Raw genomic sequence first — 21297 nt, forward strand, 5'->3', positions numbered from 1 at the left:
TCCCCTCTGGTTGGCATGATTCGCCATCTCCTTCCTCACTGGCTCACTGCTTTTCCTTAGAAAGCAGACTGTCTTTGTGAATCACTTGCTCAGTGAGCATGTGCAGGACAAGCCCAGAGCCTTACTCCATGGGAACATACGAGGAGAAGCTAAAGAATGGGCTGAGAGCAGCAGCTGAATGGAATAGGTCATGCTGCTTCTTGAAGCTAAAAGGCCAATCCTGTAAAAGAGTCGATGAGAGCACCTAATCGGGTTTGACCCTGCAGGCTCTGTGTGCACAGGGAGGGCTGGGAAATGCAGCTCTGCACATGAGAAGATCAGGGAGGTTCCTGGGCTGCTAATCCAGACACACTTTTCACTCATCTGCCTGATTCTATTTTATTTGTATAAAAGGTCTGCTGAGGCAATGGGCAGGCCTTTAAGCCTTCAGTGATCATGGGCTATGCAAACAGAACCTTAATGGATGAGTAAATTAGCTGATGTCTCCCTCAGTGCTGTTCCCATCTGTAGCACTGGAACTGGCAATAGGTAGGATGAATCACTCTTACTATAATTAAATACCTTCTTTACAAAAATAGCAGTCACTATAATAAAACAGGCCCGGTAATTCCTAGTAACAAGCAATAAAAATACCTTCCTATAAAGAGAATGAATATCATATTATGGTCATAGCTGAATAGCAAGCATGACAAATCAAGGCACCAACTATGGGAGTGTGGGGGTCTATCACCTTTATCACCAGATGGACCAACCTTTTCTTCACCCAGAAACTTCTGCTTATTATGATCACTGCTCCAAAATAATTTCTAAATACGCAGCAAACTGCTTCTCAACAACTATGTATTATCTAGCTTTATTCTATAGTATATTCATTTATTTAAAAAGGAAGATCTCAAAGGAATTATGAGAGAAGTAAATGATCAGGAAGTCAGTGTAAATACTACGCTCTCTCTCACCAGTTTGCATTTCACTAAAATATATTTAAGTCACAAATCAGGAAGACTCAATATAAACTCTGTTCTTCCCCAAAAGGTGTATTATTGTAGATCATTATGTCTTTAACATGTAGCATTATAACTGAGATGAAGAAAAGGCATCTGACAAAATCCAATACTCAGTCATAACAGCTCTCAGCAGACTAGGGAATGACAATTCAATACAGTAATGGAATTTTAGATAAGGCAGGAAAAAAAGGAATAAAAATTGGAAAGGAAGAAAATTGTCTTTATTTGCAGCCAACATGATTGTGTTTGTAGAAAATTATAAGGCATTTACCAAAAAACTATTAGAACTAAAGTGAATTTATCAAAGTCACAGGATACTGTAAGAGAAAGAGATAAAGTAACTTAGCCAAGGTGACTCAAATAGTGATTAGAGGACCAGAATTCTAACCCAGGCCCTGGAGCCTTTCTTTTAACTATTACTTAATATGGCCACTTAATCAAGGTGTTACTACATACATACACACAAACACTAACATATTTCTCCACTATTCAATTATCACCAATCTCACCCTAAATTTTGGTGAAGAGGAAGAAAACAACAAAGATGTTAATCCTGAATTCTTTTATAAAAATCCATATGTAAAATCTCTGATGATAAATCCTAATGTAAAAACCCCGAGTTTCTTCTATAAAGATGTAAATGCTATCAGCCTTTACTTTGGCTTGTGGCTAATTGGATATTAGTGCCTTACTTCTGAAGTCCATACCAGTTTTTTAAATTGTTTCTCAATTTGTCAGTGAACATGCTAGCCTTTATACATAAGAAATGATGATCCTGATGCATCATCAGTACTCTTTCAAGTTTTGTTTTCTACTACTAGACATAAGTTGCACCAAACTTGAGCATTTGCCATTAATTTGGGTATGGGCTAGGTAGGGCACATATATCTGGGATGTATTAGTGAGGTTTTTATCTGAGTGAAATGCACTAGTCTGTGAAAGGATCAAATATACAACTTCCTTTTATCTTTAGGAAAATTGTAAGTTTAAAAGACAGAATTGCGAACACCGTTAGACCTTGTTAATAGTAACTACAACCTCAAACAAAAAGGTTTGTCTTTGAGCAAGGGGTGCTATGGTGTTGGGGGTGTAACTGTCTTTTTCAGTTAAATTGGCCTATACGGATAATAATATACTGTCCTCAGTATTGTTGTTTTGATCCACTGTATGTAAGTTAGGAATTTTGAATTATTTTTCTAATGAAAGACACTGTGATTATCTACCCAACTCTTGCAGTACCTGTTGTGGTCCAGAGCACATGAGTGTAAGATAAATGGCCCAAAGCTGTATTTTATAGTTTATTGTCAACAGAATTATGGTGCTACTGAGGGTAATGAAGTATGGCATCAAGAGTGGGAATATGCAGTAGTGGAAAAACTTGAACAGGTCATTTGCATCTCTGGATCTCAGCTTTTTCATAGAATACCTAATATGTAACACCTAAAAACCACATTTATAGGGTTATTGTGAAGATTAAATGAGATGCCTGGCACATATAAGATGGTAAATAAATATGTGAGCATGTATACTTGCACATGTACTGTTTCTCTCACACATAAGAAATGTTACTAGTTGAAGCTGTATTATTGCCCGCCATAATCTGGCATAAAGATAGATTGTAATTGGCCTCACTTGTTTTACAGTGTGGCCAGAAAGATCATGAAGAAAAATATTAATTCTGGGGTCAGTCAGTAGTTGATGGAAGGTTCCACATTTTAAATACTATTAGCATTTTCTTTGTCTGGCTTTCTTACTATAGTTCTGATCGTTATCTCAATGATCCTGAGTGTTTTACTCCTTGTTTGAATATTGGGATGAGACATCAAACTAAAGATTCAAACACCAAAAACCATTGACAAAGAAAGAATTTTAAAGAATAGTAGGGCAGTTAAAAGGCTGATAGCCAAAACTCAGAAACTGGTCACAGCTCTGTACCACCATGGAACCTCAGTAAATCACAGTCTAGGCAGCCTTAGCCCTATTCTGAAATCCTTTTTGACCCCCTGCCAGTCTAGTAACTGAATTATCTCAAAATCTCCTAAATACTATTTTGATTTATCAATGTATGACTCTGATACTTTTTAAATATTCAAGAGCCATGATGGAAGTGAGAGTTTCTTTAAAGAAAGAACATACTACCAACATGTAAGGTCCCTAGAGAAGATGTTAGAAACTTTCACTTACAAGTTGGAGAAACAGGGACCAGATTTACCCTCCTGCCTTAAACAACTAAATACATACAGCAAGTACATAAGAAAAAATACATAAAGCAATGCTTTTCAGAAGTTAATTGTCAGACAATGCAGGCCAATGATCTCTGAGAAAAGAGAAACAGGGTAAGCCCTACAATTGTACCAGTTTACTGCCTGGAGGCAGTTCCCGGGTGCAGTGCAGGGATGGGGAACCCAAACAGAGCTCAGTCGTCTCTCACTCAGGAGACTGAGATGAGAGATCCAGGAGGGCAAAGTGACTAGAATTTGTGAGACAGAAAACTAGAGAGAAGGATGCTGCCCAGAGGAAGGGTAAAGCAGGGGAGATGAAGCACATGGTCCACAGTTCAATCTATGGACAGGCCTCCCTAGAGTCTGGCTGAGTACAGATTTGCACATGCATAAAAGGGAACTACCCAAGACTACTGTAAAGGAATAAGCAGAACAATTCTCTGAGTTCACACAGGCTGGGAATAGTTTGTGTTTACGTCAGTCAGAGTAGAAAGATCTTGTAATACACAAGGAATTAGATAAAATCCACAGAAGGGTATGGCCATAGTAGTGTGGGCTAAATGAGTTCTAGAACAAAGGCTGCTTTAGGGCCCCTATAACAAAGAAACTTAAAAGCAACCCTGAAAGGCTCAAACTAATTTCAGCTAATTTAACTACATTCCAAAGCAAAATATAGCAACAAAGAATATAAAATTAACAATGGCCAGTATCTCCCCGCCTCCCCCCTCAAAATTATCAGGCATGCAAAGAAACTTGTTAACCAGCAGAAAAATACGAATAAAAGCATCCCCAGAAATGATAGGGATGAAAGAACTAGCAAAGATATTAAAACAATGTATTCAACAAATGTATTACATGTATTCAAGAAGCAGAGGAAAACATAAACTTGAGGACAAGAGAAAGGAGATGTAAAAAACCCCTTAAACATCTAAAGATTAAAATATTTAAAATCTGAAATTAAAAATAACACTGAATTAGAATGACAATAGGTTAGGAACTTCAGAAAAAGATCAATGAACTTGAAGACACACAATTAGGAACTATCCAAAATGAAGCACAGAGGGAGAAGACAGAATAAAAATGAACAGAGCATGAGTGACCTGGGGGACAATATCAAGCAACCTGACATTCATGAATTTGGAATTCTTTAAGGAAAAGAGGAAGGGGACAGAAAAATACATTTGAAGAAATAATGGCTAAAACTTTTCCAAATTTGATGAAAACTATATACTCACAGAACCAAGTTTCCCAAATCAGAGCAGACTAAATATAAAGAAAAGAATCCCAAGGAACATGATAATCAAATTGTTGAAATGATAAAAAGAAAACCTTAAAGGCAGCCAGAGAAAAAAAGGACACATTTCAAGGGACCAAATATAAGAATTGCAGCAGATTTCCTATCATAAATTATTCAAGCCAGTAGGCAACAGATAGACATCCTTAAAGTACTAGAAGAAAAAAAAATCTGTTAACCTAGAATTCTTTAAACAGTAAAAGTACCTCTCAAAATGAGGGTAAAACAGAACTTTTCAAAACAGAAAAATATTGTAAGAATTAATTTAAGCATACCTGCAATACCAAAAAATGTTAAAGGAAGTTCTTTGGGCCAAAAGGAAATTCATAAAAGATGGAAATGCAAAGGAATAAAGTTTCCAAACAGAAAATAAGTGGGTAAATATAAAAGTCAGGTTTTCTTATTCTAAATTATCACTTAAAAAGATAATTGACTATTTAAAACAAAAATAATAACATGAAATAAAACACATGGTAATAGAATAAATGACAGAAGGGGAGAAATGAAGTATACAGTCTTAAAGTTTTTACACTATTCACAAAGTGATACAATATTTGAATATAAACAAGAATAAATTAAAGATGTATATTATAAACATGAAAGCAATTACTAAAAAAAGCTAGAACAAAGACATGTAGGCACTAAGCCAATAATGAACATAAAATGAAATCATAAATAAACTCAAATAATCCAAAATTGGCAAAAAAAAAAAAAAAAAGGAACATGGAGCATTTGGAAAAAATAGAAAATAGCAAGATGAGCCATTTAAACTCAACTGTATCAATAATTACAATAAATTGTTTAAACATCCCAATTAAAAGGTAGCAATTTTTATATTGGATTAAAATGCAAGACCCAACTATATACTTTCTATAAGAAACACACTTTAAAAATAAGGGTATACATAAGTTAAAAGTAAAGATGGAAAAGATATACCATACAAACAACAACTATAAGAAAGTTGTAGTGATTTTATCAATACTGAGCAAAGTAGAATTCTAAATAAGGAATATTACCAGAGAAAAAGAAGACCATTTCATAGTGATAAAGGGGTCAGTTCATCAAGAGGGAATACAATCCTAAATGAGTATGATTCCAGCCTCAGAGTTTCAAAACACACAAGCAAAATGGATAGAACTAAAAAGAGGGAAAAAACAAATTTACAATTAGTTAGAAATTTTGATTCTTCTCTCTTAGTAATTGATATAAGAAACAGACAGAAATGACCATAGGTATCTGCACTCAGACCCTGCATATTTACCCTGCACTACACATTAGTGAAGAACTTCATTTCTGGAATGAGACAAGCCTGAGTTTGAGATCTGGCTTTATTATGTATTGGTATAACCTTATTAAATCATTTCACCCTATTGAGCCTGTTTCTTCATCTGTAACATGAGAGTAATAAGAGTACTTAAGTCACAGAGTTGCTGTGAGGTTTAAATAAGAACTCACATCATGTTCTAAAATTGAAATTAGCATATATAAATGCTGAGTAAATTGTAATCACAATTTATTAGGTAATAAATACAATTTCCAGTAAGACCCTATCTTCTATTGCAGTGGAAATATCAACTCATCAATTTCTCTATTTTCTGGGGTGGAGGAGATTTTCCTTTGAGGACTGTGACCTCATGGATAAAATTAATATTATCACCACTAGAAAAAGCAAAGAAAATAATGCAGTCTGCAATTCTGGTATGCATGTCCTTGGGGAAACAAGAAAAGAAGAATGAAGAAAGTAAAGACTTTGTAAGCTAGTAAAGCTTACAAAAGCTAGCAGAAGTCTAAAAAAAGAGATGTAATGGAGTAATTCTCTATAGGGATTCACTAAATCATTATAACTTTGCCCTTTGGAGAGACGAAAATTGAGAGGAAAGCATTTTAACAGGGACGGAAAAATCATGAAGAATACAAACAAGGTAAACACAAACTAGCTCATTTTTACATCCTGAAACGCCAGTCCTGGGACTGAAATGAAACAGAAGATAGACAAGGAAAGCTGAAAACTCAAGAAAATAAAACACTGCAACTCCAAGATACGGAGAGTGTGTTGTTTTAGTGTTTCCAGCAGTTAGCCTACTCCCCAGCATGCTATCAATTTAAATCTGGGTTGAATGAACAAATACACATATTTGATAGAAAAAATACTGGCAGTAGCTGAGAAGTCCAACTACAGCCACACTTCTACCAGCATGATTCTGACTCCGGTCTCACTCCTGTCCAAACCACCTTTCCTTCACATTGCTGATTTGCTCCCCCTAGTAGGCAGATCTGATGGTGTGGCTCCTAAGGTGCTTCAACAGCTCTCCATGGCTCCACCCTGCAATCCAAATTCCTCAGTTTGGCAAAAGGAGCTTGTGTGTTTGATCCTGGCCTGCTTTTCAGCCTTGTTTCTGCCCCTACCCTACTTATATGTTATGCTCCAGTAATGGATGATTTAGCATTCTCCACACAGTCTGCGCCCTCCCACACACACACCTCACCTTTGCACATAACACTCCTTCTGTCTGAGGTGCCCTGCCTGCCACAGTCATCATCTCAAATGTCACTCTTTCCAGAAGGCGACATTTCTAAGCAGAATTAAGTGATCCCTTCTCTAAGCTTTCAAAACATCTTGTCCACACTTCTATTATGGCACTAAGTACAATACCATAATTAATGTTTCCATGTCTGCCTTCTTTTATAGGCTTCTGGGGTGCCAGTTTTGGGTTCTATTCATCTTTGCATCTCTAGCTACTAGCATGGGGGGGTACAGAAGCTTTAAAAATGTTTGTTGAATAGATGAACAGATCTTAAAGACCAAAAATAGAAATAAGGCTTAAATACTTGGGTGAATGAGACACAGCAGGATACTGAACGACTGTTAGGGATGGCCCATCCCTATAATTAGATTTTGTCATGGATGGCAGCTAGAGTACTCCCCTCAGATTGCCCCTTGTTATCAGGATCAGAGACAGAATTTTGGGCTGGATATACTGCAGGTCTGACCCAGTATGATGTTCCCTACCATATATTATTCCCAACCATTTTGCACACTCATTTTGCCTTTGAGAAAGCCATTTCATTCTCACCTGCTCTAGTGTTACCATCTTTTGTGAAGTAACCCCTATTTTAAGATGCTCCAAAAGCCAAGTTCCTCTTTTTTACTCTATTTCTCATTTTCTCTCTGTCTTACTAATTAGAATGGAAAACTTCAGTGCTAAATTAAGGGTGAAAATAATCTGAGCCCAAACTTAATGTGCAACTTTAGGGAAGTTATTATGCTTCTGTATATCCCAACAGTCTCTTCCTTCGAATGGGGTTAACCCAACTTTCTAGGAGGTCACAGGAAACAATGAAAGGTAAACTTATGTAGTGTTTACCAAGCACCTCACAGGTAATAATTTGCTTCTTTCTATAATTCTCTGAGGTAGCTAGTATTATCATCTTTACTGTGCGTAAGACTAGAGGCACAGAGAGGGTGAAGACCTCAAGGCTGTAAAGGTCAATGAGTGGTTGAGGCAGGGCTGGAACCCAGCCTGGCTCTATTGTCCATGCTTTTAACCGTTACCCTGTACTGCCTGTCTGCAAGCCAGTGAGAGGCACCACGCACAGGACAAAACTCCAGTACACTCAAGTATAAAAGGAGACACTGAATGGGAGGCCTCAGATATGGGACAGTGTCAGATATTTCTATCCAAATGCATTTCACGGCCAAGAGCTTTAGACCTCAAACTATCCACCATTTATAAGTAAAATATAAAGGGTCTCTTATGATTTTAGCCATTGGATTTGTCCTTCAATGTCAAACACTGTCACTGGACAAACACCCACCCTGGTGTGTGGCTTTATGCATCAGTGAGTTAGGTTTTCCTCAGGAGCGGCAGCCTAAGAATAGAAGTATAGCAGAAGACACACTTGTGTTTATGCTTTTTCTACAGAAACAGAATTTTATTTTTTAAAAAAGCATTAAATATTTCTGTCCATATCACTTTCTACTCAGAAAATTTAGACAACACTCAAGGAACATCCATGAGGTGTTATATAGTACCTTCAAATTGTTATCTATCTCTACAATCATATTTCCTTCTGGGCACTGGGACATTTAGAAAGTTCTTAATAAATATTTGTTGAATAAATGAGTAATATTTCAGAGATGGATGCAGAGAAGTTCCACATTTCTAGATGTTTCCTCAGAAGAAATGGGTGCCTTATAATAGTCATATCTGCCTTGGAGAACTCTACTACTCAGTCCCACTTCAAGAGGGAGACCTTTCTCCTTAAGTCTCTAGAAAAAACTAAGGCCACTTTTATCTGTACTCACAGTTTCTACATTGTTTTCTTTCCCTACCAGGGAAGAGAGAAAGATCAGGTTACATTGCTTTCTTGGGCCCATATAAATTCCTGTGAGGTTCTCTCTTCTGTCAGGAAAAGTTTCCCTGGCAACCATATTTACACGTTCACTTAATTCCCTTCCCTCCTTTGATTTGCTAGTTGGTATAAAAATTAATTTGCATTGGATTTCTGAAGTTTACAAGTTAATCAGTTTAACAGATTCCCAAAATTTTAGAACTTGGTTTCTGGCCAAAACTTGCTTCTTAAGGGGCCTGTCCCCTTTTGAAATCTGAATGTAATTCCCTTCAGTTCAAATATTTTTAAACACAATTAATATGAATGCAGGATGTTTCTGGCTGTAGGTAGAGGACATAATCTCCTAAGGGTATCCGGCCAATATTTTTAGTTAGGAAGATCAAGAGAGGAAGAGGTATCTTAGTTTTGAGTAAGCAAGGGGTCAGATTCCCAAAGATCAGCTACGATAAGGAGCTGGAAGAGAAGAGTCAAGGACCAAAGCAAAACATCTGGGCCACATGAAATGATGAATTCAGGCCTAAGATTCCAGATGATCAGAGCTCAGGACCTGGATAACAGGAATGGGACATAAGTATCAAGGACGGAGTGTCACTAATTCATTCACCTAGTATTTATTAAGCATCTAGTAGTACTTGATCCTGGTAATATAGCAGTGTATAAGGCAGACCCAGATTCTGTCTTCATAAAGTTTATAGTCAAATATTTAAATAGTGAACCAATGTTGGCTTTGTTATTGAACCAAGTATCTTTGGGCTAGGGGCTCATAAAATGATTTCCTACAAGGGCTAGAATTGGTTTCAGCATATGGATGGAGCAGTGACTTACAGATAGAAACAAGTTTAAAAAGTCATCCCTGTAATGGGTGAGTTGGCAAGTCAAAAAGTCTTTGACATATACAATGGTTTTTTACATTTTCAATAACAATGATATATGAACCTCTAGACAGGGAGATGAGGAAGGGTATATTTATCATAGAGTACAAAGCTAGATACTTTGCAGTATGTTTTCTAAAGAAATAGAACAAAAAGTATAGAAAGATACAAGCTATTCTTAAGCATATAGAACAACCATTTATTGAGCATCTACTATGTTCAAGGAATGGTTTTAGGAACTGAACCTATGGATACAAAAAAGACATAGTCCCTGGCAATTACAACAATGTGTTAAGTGCTATAATGAGATGCTAAAGTACAAAGAAAGATCAGAAACGAAGGATACTGACTCATTAAAAGCAAGTTGGGAAATGCTTCTGAGATGTAATGCTTGAATTGAATCTTCAAAGATAGGGAAGTTCGTTGTTTTAAGTTGATGCATTTGGTGGTAGGTAGAGAACATTCCTGAGGGTATCTGGCCAATAGATAACTATTACGGTGCCTTTGAAGATCATACTACCAGCACAAATAGGGGAACATGGAGAACACCTGGGCATCTATGTTTTGTTTCATAACATATATCATGGGCTATACTCTAAATATCTTTAAATTTTTAATCTCAGATATTCTTAGGCTCACCTGATCCATATTTGGAGTAGGAAGTGAGAACAAGCACTCCGAGTGGGAATAACATAGATAATGGGAGGAAGCAACACAATCTCAGTCTTGTCTGATACCCCCCATGAAGAAATCTAGGTTGGCTGGTGAAAGAATGTGATCAAGTGGTCAGCTAGTATCAGCTGGTGTCAAGACTGGGTCACTACCTGGTCAAATGATTACTCACTCAGAGAGACCCGGAGTAGAGGAGCTAGAAGGTGAGAAAATTTGTTTCTGTGAGACCAATAACCATGAAAACCAGACGAACTTAATTTGTGGTCAGTTCCTAGTAGTAAAGCTAAAAATGAGACAATATCACAAATTAAGTTTATCTGGTTTTCATGATTCATGTGGGCAAAATGAATGAATAGAGCAGACAAGAAAGGCAAGAGTAGATGGAACATGAGCATTCAAGACTAATGTGCCACACAGGTGGGGCCACATGGTTCAAAGCTATAGGATACTCTGGGTTTGGGGCTGAAGGGGTGGCATCAGCCTGGCTAAAAAGGCATCAGATTAGGGCAGACAAATTGTATTATACTTGTTCAACCCCAATTTCTGTTTCAGTAGGTTGAAAACTGGTCTCCTTGGCTTCCTACAAGCAAACGGGAACATGTGACTACAAAAGGAATATAAATGAACTTGTTTCTTATTTGGATTGGGAATAAAACAGCATCAGGACTGTAACTCTCCCTGATCATACTCTCCAGATATGATGGATGACTTGCCAGAAGTCATTCTGAGTAAACAATTTCTTGCCTATTTATTCTCTATTCTCTTCATATTGACTATCTCCTTGAACTTCAAAATATCCCCCTTTTGCCCTTTCTGCCAAGAGTCCAAGATGAGAAGACCACAGGAAAGGTGATCACGCCCCATGACATAGCAAGAATTTTAGGCTATGCAACCAAAACAAAAAATGCTTTCTCATCGTCAAGAGGTAGTATTCAGGCAGACTGGCCCCATAATTTGTGGTGCCAGTGCAAAATAAAAATGCACGTTTCTTGTTAAAAAATTAAGAATTTCAAGATGGCAACAGAGAGAATTATACAAGCATGGAGCCCTTCTAAACATAGGACCCTGGGAGAGTGCATATAGGCCACACATCCATGAAGCTGGCCATGCCTTCAAGGATATATAGCATGGTCCTTTAGAAGAGTTTTAGTCAGAGCTGGGTCCCAATCCCATCTTTGCCACTCATTAATTATTTGATCTTAGAAAATTTACTTAGCTTCTCCATGCTTCCAAGAGGTTGTGTGTTTGTAATCCAGTATTGTGAGGATTAAATGGGATAATGAATACAATGTATATAAAGTGCTAAGTACATAGTAAGCACTCAATAAATTGTAGCTGTACTATTATTATTCATGAAATGTACACGTTATTATCAAAGCAATAAGTTTAAGAAATGAACTGCTGAACTGCTATTAAGGATATGAAAGGATGAGAATGACATTTTAGGACAACTAAAATACTGACGCAGGTAGGGAAGATCAGATCTCTTGCTTGACTCTTCTGCCTTCTCTAACCACTTTCCTATTTCTCATCTCCCTTGTATTGACAAACATATAAAGGATGATCTACCTACAAAGGATGTCAGCATTTCTTACCTGCATCTCATGCCACAATTCTCTTTAATCTGGTGTTTACTATCCCCATGGACATTCCCCACTGAACTGAAGCTATTATTTGAAAAGTTACTAATGACCCCATTTACTAAATATAATGGACAATTCCCACTTTTTCTGTACAACCTCATACTGCTGATGAACTCTTCCAACTGGAAACCCTCTCTTCCCTTGACTTCCATGATACTACACCCTCATGGTTAACAGCATGTCGAATCAGCCCTGCATCTATCAGGTACACAAATAGCTGTGAAGAGAATGCATTTGTTAGATGAATAAATTAGGTGTTTTTTTTTTTTGCTTTTCTGATATTCCTTATTTTCTACCATATACTGACCCCATTTCCTCTTCCTATCTCTCTAAAGGTTGGCAATCCCCAAGCTTCAGCCCTTGGTCGTGTATACTTCTATTTCTATGCTGTTACCACTGGTGAACTAAGACAATCATGCAGGTCCAATTATCACCTTCTCTTTGTAAGACTCCTTGACATCTCTTTTGAACATTAGCCCCCACGTCCAAATACTTATGGGACAGTCCACTTCTAAGTTCCAGTATCAACTCAAGGTATCTAACACCTAGCTTTTCCTCTCTCCCCTAGACTGGCTTCATTTCTGTCTGTGTTATTGCTATTAATCTTGTCACCTATGTTCAAGGTTATATTTGATTTTCCCTATTTCTCAGACTCCATATCCACTCAGCCACAAAGTCCTGGTTCCATTTCCTTACTTATTAAGCCCATCTCTTCTCATTTTCACTGTCATCACCCCAATTCAATTCTTTGTCCCCTCACACCTAGACTACTTAAATAACTTACTAACTGGCTGTACAGTTCTCTTTCTATCCCTACTACAGTTTATTCTCCACATTGTTGCTGAGAATTTCCTTAAAATATGACTTTTATGACCCACACTTCCCTAACCAAACATCTCCAGAGCTTCCATCATACAGGATAAAGTCCTAACTCCTTAGTTTAGCATTCAATGCTTGTTAAAATCTGATTTCAGCCAACTTTTCCAATTTTACAACTTCTCTATTTAAACCTTCTGATCGTGCCAACTGATTGACCCCAGAAAGCTCTCTTCCATATTCTGGTACTATGTTTTATGAACATTATTTTTCCTGTCTGGAAATCCCTTTCACTTTCCTTCTGTCTTTGTAACAAAATACATCATGTTTCTGAAAAAAGTCTTCCTTGATAATCATAGTCCATAATGATATTTCTCTTTTTTCAACTCCTATAATATGACGTTTTAGCACTTTGGAAATTGGCTTAATTACTGCTTCACATTAAATCCTCACAACTATATGAGGTAGGTGGCATTATGACAGATGAAGAAATGAAGTCAAATAACTTGCATAAGTTACACAGCTAGTTTACTGGTGGAACTGGGATCCATATCTTTGTTAAACTGAGAATAATCCCCAGATGACTCTACCTCTCTCATTTTCCAGTCTCTTCAAAGCACAAATATAGCACAGTATTTGCACACAAGCAGGTGCTCAGTAAACATGCTGATTGAGAAGATTGCTTAAACAGCACCCATGATGCTCTAGCACTTACAGAATTGTTGATCTTAGTGCACATTAGGCATATCACCCCAGTGTCACCTTCTTTACATGGCTTGATCTGTAATATAGTTCAAGATAGGGGATTTGCCAAAAAAATTCACCAAATCCATTCTAAAAATAAATTTTGGTTTAAGCAAAGCCAAAGGGCCTTTATCTGATTCCAATATTAAGTGAGTTCGAGGAATGTGATCCACTTTACCACCTCTGGGTCCTTTCTTGCTCTATTTCCACATGATCAGGAAGTAAAAATAAGCTGGCTAGTTGATGGCTTATGAGGTAAAATGGACTATTTATAGTTTTAGAGGTGGATGCTAAGGCAGAACAGGATTTTCTCTGCTCTGGTAGCTAAGAACTCGGTAAAAGAAACCAAGTAAAAATGAATCATGGGTGGAAACTGGGATCAGAAGAGAAGAGTAAGGAAGGAGAGAGTACAGAAAGAAGAAAGTGCTGGAAATAGTCTGGTGAGATGATGTTGTCCTTTCCTGCACAGTTGCTGATAGCTGTCAGATCCAACCCTGTTCTACATGGCTGGCACCACCTAACAGTGGGCTCTATCATTTCTGCATGATTCATGGTCTCAGTCCTGGACTGCTTGTCCCACATCACAGTCCAGATCCTCTCTCACTCTAGGTCCTTCTAGCTTCCAATCTTACCACTCATTTCCCCAGGTCTCACAAATTTGACCTCACACATTTGACATTCAGCATTGCTTCCCTGGTTATGACCCCCATTTTCCTCTTATTGTATAGTTTATATTTGCCCTCTCAGGATGACACCTCTAGTGCCACACATCATGCCCCATTTTCAGGCCCTCTCTTGGAGCTACTGCAAACTATCCCTTCCCCACCTCTGTATCTTGGACCCTTGCCTGGAAAGATATGAGTGATGAGGACTAGGAATGAGGCTCAGAAAGACTGATGAGGGGGAAAAGTAGGAGAGAAGAAAAGTAAGAAGAAAAATATCACTGGAAAAATGTGGTGGCAATTAGAAATACAGGTTACTTTTGTAAAGTTACTTTACTGAGAAAGGAAAAATTGCACCATGGGTGCAATATCAAGCCACTGCCCAGAGATACCATATACTTTGTCTGTGATCACTGTTCCCTCTGCTTTGGCTGCCCCTCCTGTCCTTCCCAATCTTCTCTGCAAGGTAGACGCCTCATCAGCCTTCAAGATCTAGCTTAAACATGTTCTCTGGAAAGCCTTCCCTCTCTCAGACAGCTAATTGTTCCCTCCTCTGTGCTGCCACAGCTCTTTATATACACATCTATTATGCTATTATCACTTTTACTGGCAATTTTATTTGTGTCTCCCACTACTTCTTTGAGGATGCGGACTAATTATCTTATCCATCTCTGCATCCCCAGGACACAGCAGAGTGCCTGGCATACAGCAAGTGTTTGCTGTTGTGTGATAAAAGACATCAAGAGCAACACGAAAGTGCAGTTTGCACTCCACCTGCAAAACTTGATTCCTGGTGCTTTTCATGTGTAACCACGTTTGTCCTTGATTTAGAAGAAACGACTTCAGACTTAAGAAGGAAATTCTATTGATATCACTGGCACATTAGCCAGTTTTTCACTGGTAGAAAAAAATTTCCCCCACACTTCCATGAAGCTTAATATCAAGCTTCCAGGGCAAGCTGAACATAAGTGGCACGTGGCCCATCCTACCACTTCTGTTGTAGTGAAAGCTAAATTACACGGTGAGCCTAAAGCTGCCACCAATCCTGATGAATTGGGGGTGGAGGTGGGGGTGAGATAATTAAAAGACATATTTCTGTAGCAGACCTAGGTGGAGGGTGAGGCAAGATGAATTTAAACCTTGCTTTATAATAAATGTTAGAAAGTCACGCAAAATAGCCGCTTCCTCCGGACATGACAGACCCCATCCAGGTGTCCAGCAGTGACCTTTTCCCATGAGTGTCAGGTTTTCACCCAGCCCAAAAGACACGGGGCCAGTACCTTTCTTGGGCATCCCTCCTTCTCCAACCTGGCAGATCTCGGGGCCTGCCTTTCCCTTAGGGATTGTCTTCTCCCAGCACCCACAACCCCGTTGCCTCGGTTGTCCCCCCAGCACCAATTTTGCCTTCTTCCCACAGGGGGACCCCAGCTTGACTCCGGGTCAACAGTGCTGGCGGCTGGGCTGTCCGGCAGCGGCTGAGGACGGGGCGCCGGGGTCAGGTCCGACACCCTGGTCTCCCCGCACTCTGCGGAGCAGACGCAGGCCGCGCAAGGCCACTGGTGGTTGCGGCGCGGGCCTCTGCGCGGGAGGGGTTCGGCCCCCCGGGAAACCGCGCAAGTGCCGCTACTTCAGCCGGGTCCCCTCAGCCTTCCGCAAGTGCCGGCCCCGGAGCTACCCCGCAGCCCTCGCCGCGGCTGGGTCCCGGCGCCGGTTCGCAGCGGCCCATCGGTCGGCCGGCTGGGGCTGCACAGTGGCCGCGCGGGCCCCACGCCTCGGATCCCGGGTCAGGCCGCCTGTCTGCCCGTGCCCACGGCAGTGCCCGCGCGCGCAGCCCGGCCCGGCCGCCGCGCCCCGGCCCGACCGTGACAGCTGGGTGACCAAAGGGTTAAGCCGGCAGCGCGGCCGCCCGCGTTCCCCGCGCGCAGCCGGTCCGCCGCGATCCGGCCTCAACGCGCACGCGCCCGCCCGTTACCTGCGGTCGCGTTCGCGCTCCTCCTCCACCTGGCCGCTCTCTCCCGGGGGCCGCCCCTCAGCCCGCCCCCTCGGCTCGGCGCCGCGCACCCTGCTGGCTACTCGGACACGGCCCGGGGAGGAGGGGCGTGGGGGCGATTACCATATATTAGCATACCAGTGAGCATCACGTGGCACCTCCAGCCAATGGCCACTCTGGAAAGGCGGGGATTGGGTTGAACACGCCTAGGTGCTGCTCCGGGCCTGAACCGGTGGCCATGGCAACACAGGGGGGGCGGGGGACTGGGGAGGCAGTGGAGCCCAGTGGCCCCCCGGGAACATCTCCCCTACCTGAGCTCGGTGCGGAAACCCCGCTCACTTTTCCCACGCCGTGTAAGGACAGGGGCTGAATTTGGCTCCTCTCAGAAGAATTTAGATTCCGCAAACATTTACTGAACGCTTACCACATGCCTAACACTTTTCTGCAGAATAGGATTCTTGGGGTAACCCTGTGATGTCAGTAGTGTTAACCCCATTTGATAAAAGGGAAAGCGCAGCTTGGAGAGGTTAGGTTACTCACCCAAAGTCACACAGCCACACTAAATGGCAAAAGTAGAAATCTAAGCTCTTTTCTGAGTTCAGGCCCAGGACTCACCTCCCACACCCCCAGAGTTATTTTCTCCAGCAGGCGTCTTCCAGCATCTCCGCACGATGCCAGGTACAGTACACCAAGCAGCTGAGAATCCTCATACAAACTTTGTACAGTGCTTTAGGGTTTGTTTACAATGACTTTGAGGTTAGTTGGCAGAACAGTTATGTCCATGCTGAAGATGAGGAGAAATTAGGCTCTGAGCGGTGATGTGATCTGTGTTTAGGTGAAACAACTATTGAGAGCTAGTGCTTAATTACTATGATTTATACTCATGTGCTCTATTTTCTAAACTTAACCTTCTCAATACGGGGTATTGCTATGACCATTTTATAGATCAAGAAACCGAGGCTTTGGAAAGTTAAATAAATTGCCCAAGGTCACAAAGCTAGTAAGTAGGAGATTTAGGGTTCAAATCCAGGTTTATATGGCTCCAAAGCTAGTCTCATGGAGTCTCATTGTACCAGGTTCATTTAATTTAGGCTTGGATTTTAGAACCCCTTATCTAATCAGAACTCCCCTCTCCTTTTAAGATATGACTATTTTTCTCCCTTAATTCAGCAAAGTATCACAGAAGTTAAATAGTAAGAGAATAGAGTTACCCCTGCAGATGGGTTAGGACACTTAATAATTCTCTGCTTCTTCATTTTTACCCTTATGGATTTGGCAGTTTACCTAAAGGCAGAGTAATTTAAAAGCATAAACATCCGCATATTGACTCCTGCTCCTTCCCTTAGTTTAGCTCAGTAGTTCTCTAATTATTGGACAAGGCCATGTCTCAAACCAAATGTACTAACTTTATAGGCATTTTAGGGGATTATCAAGGTAATTTTGAATATATGTGTATTCCCCTTACTGGACTGACTTAAAAACCCAATATGCTCCTAAACTGTGACTAGTGTTCAAAAGAGCTAACTGGAGGCAGACCTACTTGGATTAAAATCCTGACTTGGCTACTCACTAATGTATGAGTTTGAGCAAGTTATTTAACCTCTGGGCCTCAATTTCCTCATGTGTATAATAGGATAGGAATGGTGTGACAATTAAATGAATTAATATATAAAAACATTCAGCACAAGCCCTGGCTCAGAGGTAAAACATCCAAAATGGCTAACCTGTTACTGACCCAGAAGCCTTCAAAGGAACAGATAATCCACATGTACAGAGTCTCTCAAGGTTTCCTAACTGGCTTTGGAATTCGGAAGCTGCCACCAACCTTCATGGCATATTAAATAGCCTGTTGTGTGGGTGAAGGCTTGTTATCTCTCCAATGACATCCTCTCTTCTTAGGATCATAAATAATTCCTGGACTCAAAGGAGCTGGTTTGTCCTGCACATATCCTAGCACCAAATTACCAGAGTGGCTCCATGTAGTGGGGGATCTTGACAAACAGTGGAGCCATAAGTCAGGCTCCTTGAAACACTTTTATGAGCACCGTAATGAGGGAGATGAGCTGTCATCAGGAACTCGTTCCGCCATTCCTGGCCACAGGAAATGAGTTCTTTGTGCTCAAAGGGTTTCCAAAGCTGAGACGCTAAGAGTTTTCAGGAAGTGGGCCAGTGATGAGAAGCTGTTGACTCAGAGAATCCCAGGGCTAAACAGCCCCCATCCTGCCATTCACCTTATAGGGTCAAATTACTCATGGTCTTATTGCAGCAATAGCACCAAAGGGTGGCTTGTGTGTGGGGTGTTAATCTGCCTCCCCCATACAACCTTGAAGAGCCAACCCACCACCACCCCAAAAGATAATGCAGTATATAGAACAATGGTGAAGAGCATGGTCTTTGGAGCCAAAGAAGCAAGTGTGAGTCCTGCTTTTTTATCTGTGAGGCTTTGGGGAAGTTGCTTAACCGCTCTGTGTCTCAATTTCCACATCTGCAAAATGGGAATAATACAGTGCCCACCTTATAGGCTCCTATGAGGGTAAATGAGTTACTAACATAAAGTGCTTAGAGCACCCTTATAGTAAGCACTAGCGATGTATTTGCTAATGCAACAAAATAAACATATGCAATATCCAATGCAAATAATGTAGTTTCTATAGAGGCAACCACAGCCTTCAGCCAAGTACCCTAGGATCTCTCCCAACCAAATGCTGACCCTCACTCTCCCTGACTGGCAATTAAATGTTGCCCAGGAATTGGAAGAATGTGTACTTGGGAGCTCTAGTTTAGACCCTGACTGCCACATCCTTGGGTGTGTGAACTTAGCCAAATTACTTTACATCCTCAAACCACAGTTACCTTATTTGTAAAATGAGACTGACTTCCTCCTGGAGTTATGCTAAGCATTCAATCAGAGTGTGTGGCAAGAGGTGATGAGGGCCTGGACTAGACAGAGATCCTTCTTGGTCATATGATCATAATCACCTTGCTCTTTTACTGAGCTCTTTCTCATGAACATCTTTGCTCTCCGATAATGAAAATAACCAACATTTATTGAGCACTTACTCTGGCCCTGTGCTATATACACCATCTCATTTAATACTTAGAAATAAGATAAAGGCCCAGAGGGGTTAATAACTTGTCCTAGATCACAGTGGAAATTAGTGGCAGAGCCAAGATTCAAGCCAGGACTGTCTGATTCCCAAGTCCATGCTAATAACCCATATGCCACAGGCCTTCAACTCCAGCTGAGCTTGTAGAACTTGGGAAATGTGTGTTACATTTCTTTAGCCTTCCTCCCATCTATACACATGATGCTCTCCCCAGCACCCTGCACTGCCCAGCACAGTAAGTGCTCCATGTATATTTACTGAATGAGTGAAAGTCAAAGACTGTGACATCCTCTTACAGTGATGGAAACCTTTTTTTTTACCTTGGGCTGTCATCACTGGGGAAGAAAACCAGCTGGTAAACCTCTCCCCAACCCCCTAGCATCTTCTTCCAGCGAAATAATCATGTGGAAGGCCTTCTTCTTCCTCCCATGGGGGAGTCAGGCTTCTTGGTTTCAGAGATTCACAACAGGCACAGTGATGATTCATCTTCAATGAACATTTGGAGATGTCAAGGCCACTGGAGCTTTTAGGGCTGTTATCATGCAACAGGGGGGTGATTTCTAAATAATGGCCTTGGATCTAAATAATAAAATATATTAATTTCCTAAGGCTGCCATAAGAAAACATCACAAACACAGTGACTTTTAAAAAACCACAAAAATTATTCTCTCACATTCAGGAGGCCAGAAGTTCAAAATCAAGGTGTCAGCAGGGTTGGTTCCTTCTAAGGAGCTCAGAGGAAAAATCTAGTCAATGCCTCTCTCCTAGCTTCTGGTGATTTCCAGCAATCCTTGGCATTCCTTGGCTTGTGGATGCATCACTCTAATTGCTGCCTCTATTATCGCATGGCATTTTCCCTATGTTCTGTGTCCAAATATCCCTCTTCTTATAAGGGCATCAGTCCTGTTGGAGTAGGGCTCTCCCTAATCCAATATGACCTCACCTTAACTTGGTTACATCTACAAAGACCCTATTTCCATATATGGTCAGATTCACAAGTACCAGGGGTTAAGATTTGAACATATCTTTTCTGGGGGATACAAGTCAATCTACAACAGAATGTTTGGGGTAGAAGGGAGTGCACAGGAGATGGAAAATTAAGGAAGGGAATGAAGAGTAAGGAGAGGTGGTCCATTAGGTTCAGATCATACTTGCATGATGGAGTGTGACCCAGGTTTCCTCAACAGTGGGACTAAACGTTTTCTTCTTGGTCAATCCCATTCTTTCCAAAATATGTCTCCAGCTCACAGATTCATGCAGTCAGAGCTGGAAGGGACTTCAGAAGTTCATTCATTCATTTAACAAACATTTATCAAATACTCTTTGAGGAGCAAGATAGTCAGAGAGAAAATGGTCTGAGGACACGGAGGCCCAGAGAGGGAATGTGAATTGTTGGAGATTATACATCAGAGTATATAGCCAGGGACAGAATGGGGTATCCCAAGCACCAATCCTGAGCCCTTTTGGAGCCTGTCAGGAAGGCTACCCACCCCCTGGGCAGGAGCCTCTGGTGCACAGACAGATCTAGATGTTTTAAAGGTGTTTGTGTTCTGAGGTTCATTACCAGCTCCCCCAAGCTTCCATAGTCCAGACAAGTATTTGAGGAACTTTGGAACCTTGGAAAAAGCTAGAACCATCTCCTCTCTGACAGTACAGTCCTGCAGCCTTTCTCCTCTTTGGTCCATTTCTTTGGCTAATCTTTGAAGCATCATCTTCTCTGGATGCCACAGCAGAACTGGGCACAAGGGAACTCCTTGGGACAGAGACTAGATCTTGTTCATTTCTTCTGCCCTCAGTGCTGAGAATCACCTCTCAATAACCATTCATTTAATGAATGAAAGAACATTGCTCCAGTTAGGACCAAGGGCTATTTATTTCTCATTGTTTTGACATCCATGCTCAGTGACGGTTACAGAGT

At 40.7% G+C, this 21297-nt stretch overlaps 1 protein-coding gene across 6 annotated transcripts in view; it reads right to left on the reverse strand.

Annotated features, from left to right (window-relative positions):
* PHC2 (polyhomeotic homolog 2) overlaps positions 1–16364 on the reverse strand; it is a 107051-nt gene extending 90687 nt beyond the window's left edge. For 2 of the 6 annotated variants that reach the window (XM_073233609.1, XM_017667980.3), the window contains exon 1: positions 16255–16348. The gene's annotated coding sequence lies outside the window, so the exon portion shown is untranslated. Of the gene's footprint in view, positions 1–16254 lie in introns of all 6 variants that reach the window. The other 4 variants (XM_073233606.1, XM_073233607.1, XM_017667983.3 and 1 more) reach the window with 4 other exon arrangements.
* Between the last annotated feature and the right edge of the window lie 4933 nt (positions 16365–21297).

The sequence above is a fragment of the Manis javanica genome, chromosome 4 (assembly GCF_040802235.1).
Source record: "Manis javanica isolate MJ-LG chromosome 4, MJ_LKY, whole genome shotgun sequence".
Classification (NCBI taxonomy): domain Eukaryota; kingdom Metazoa; phylum Chordata; class Mammalia; order Pholidota; family Manidae; genus Manis; species Manis javanica.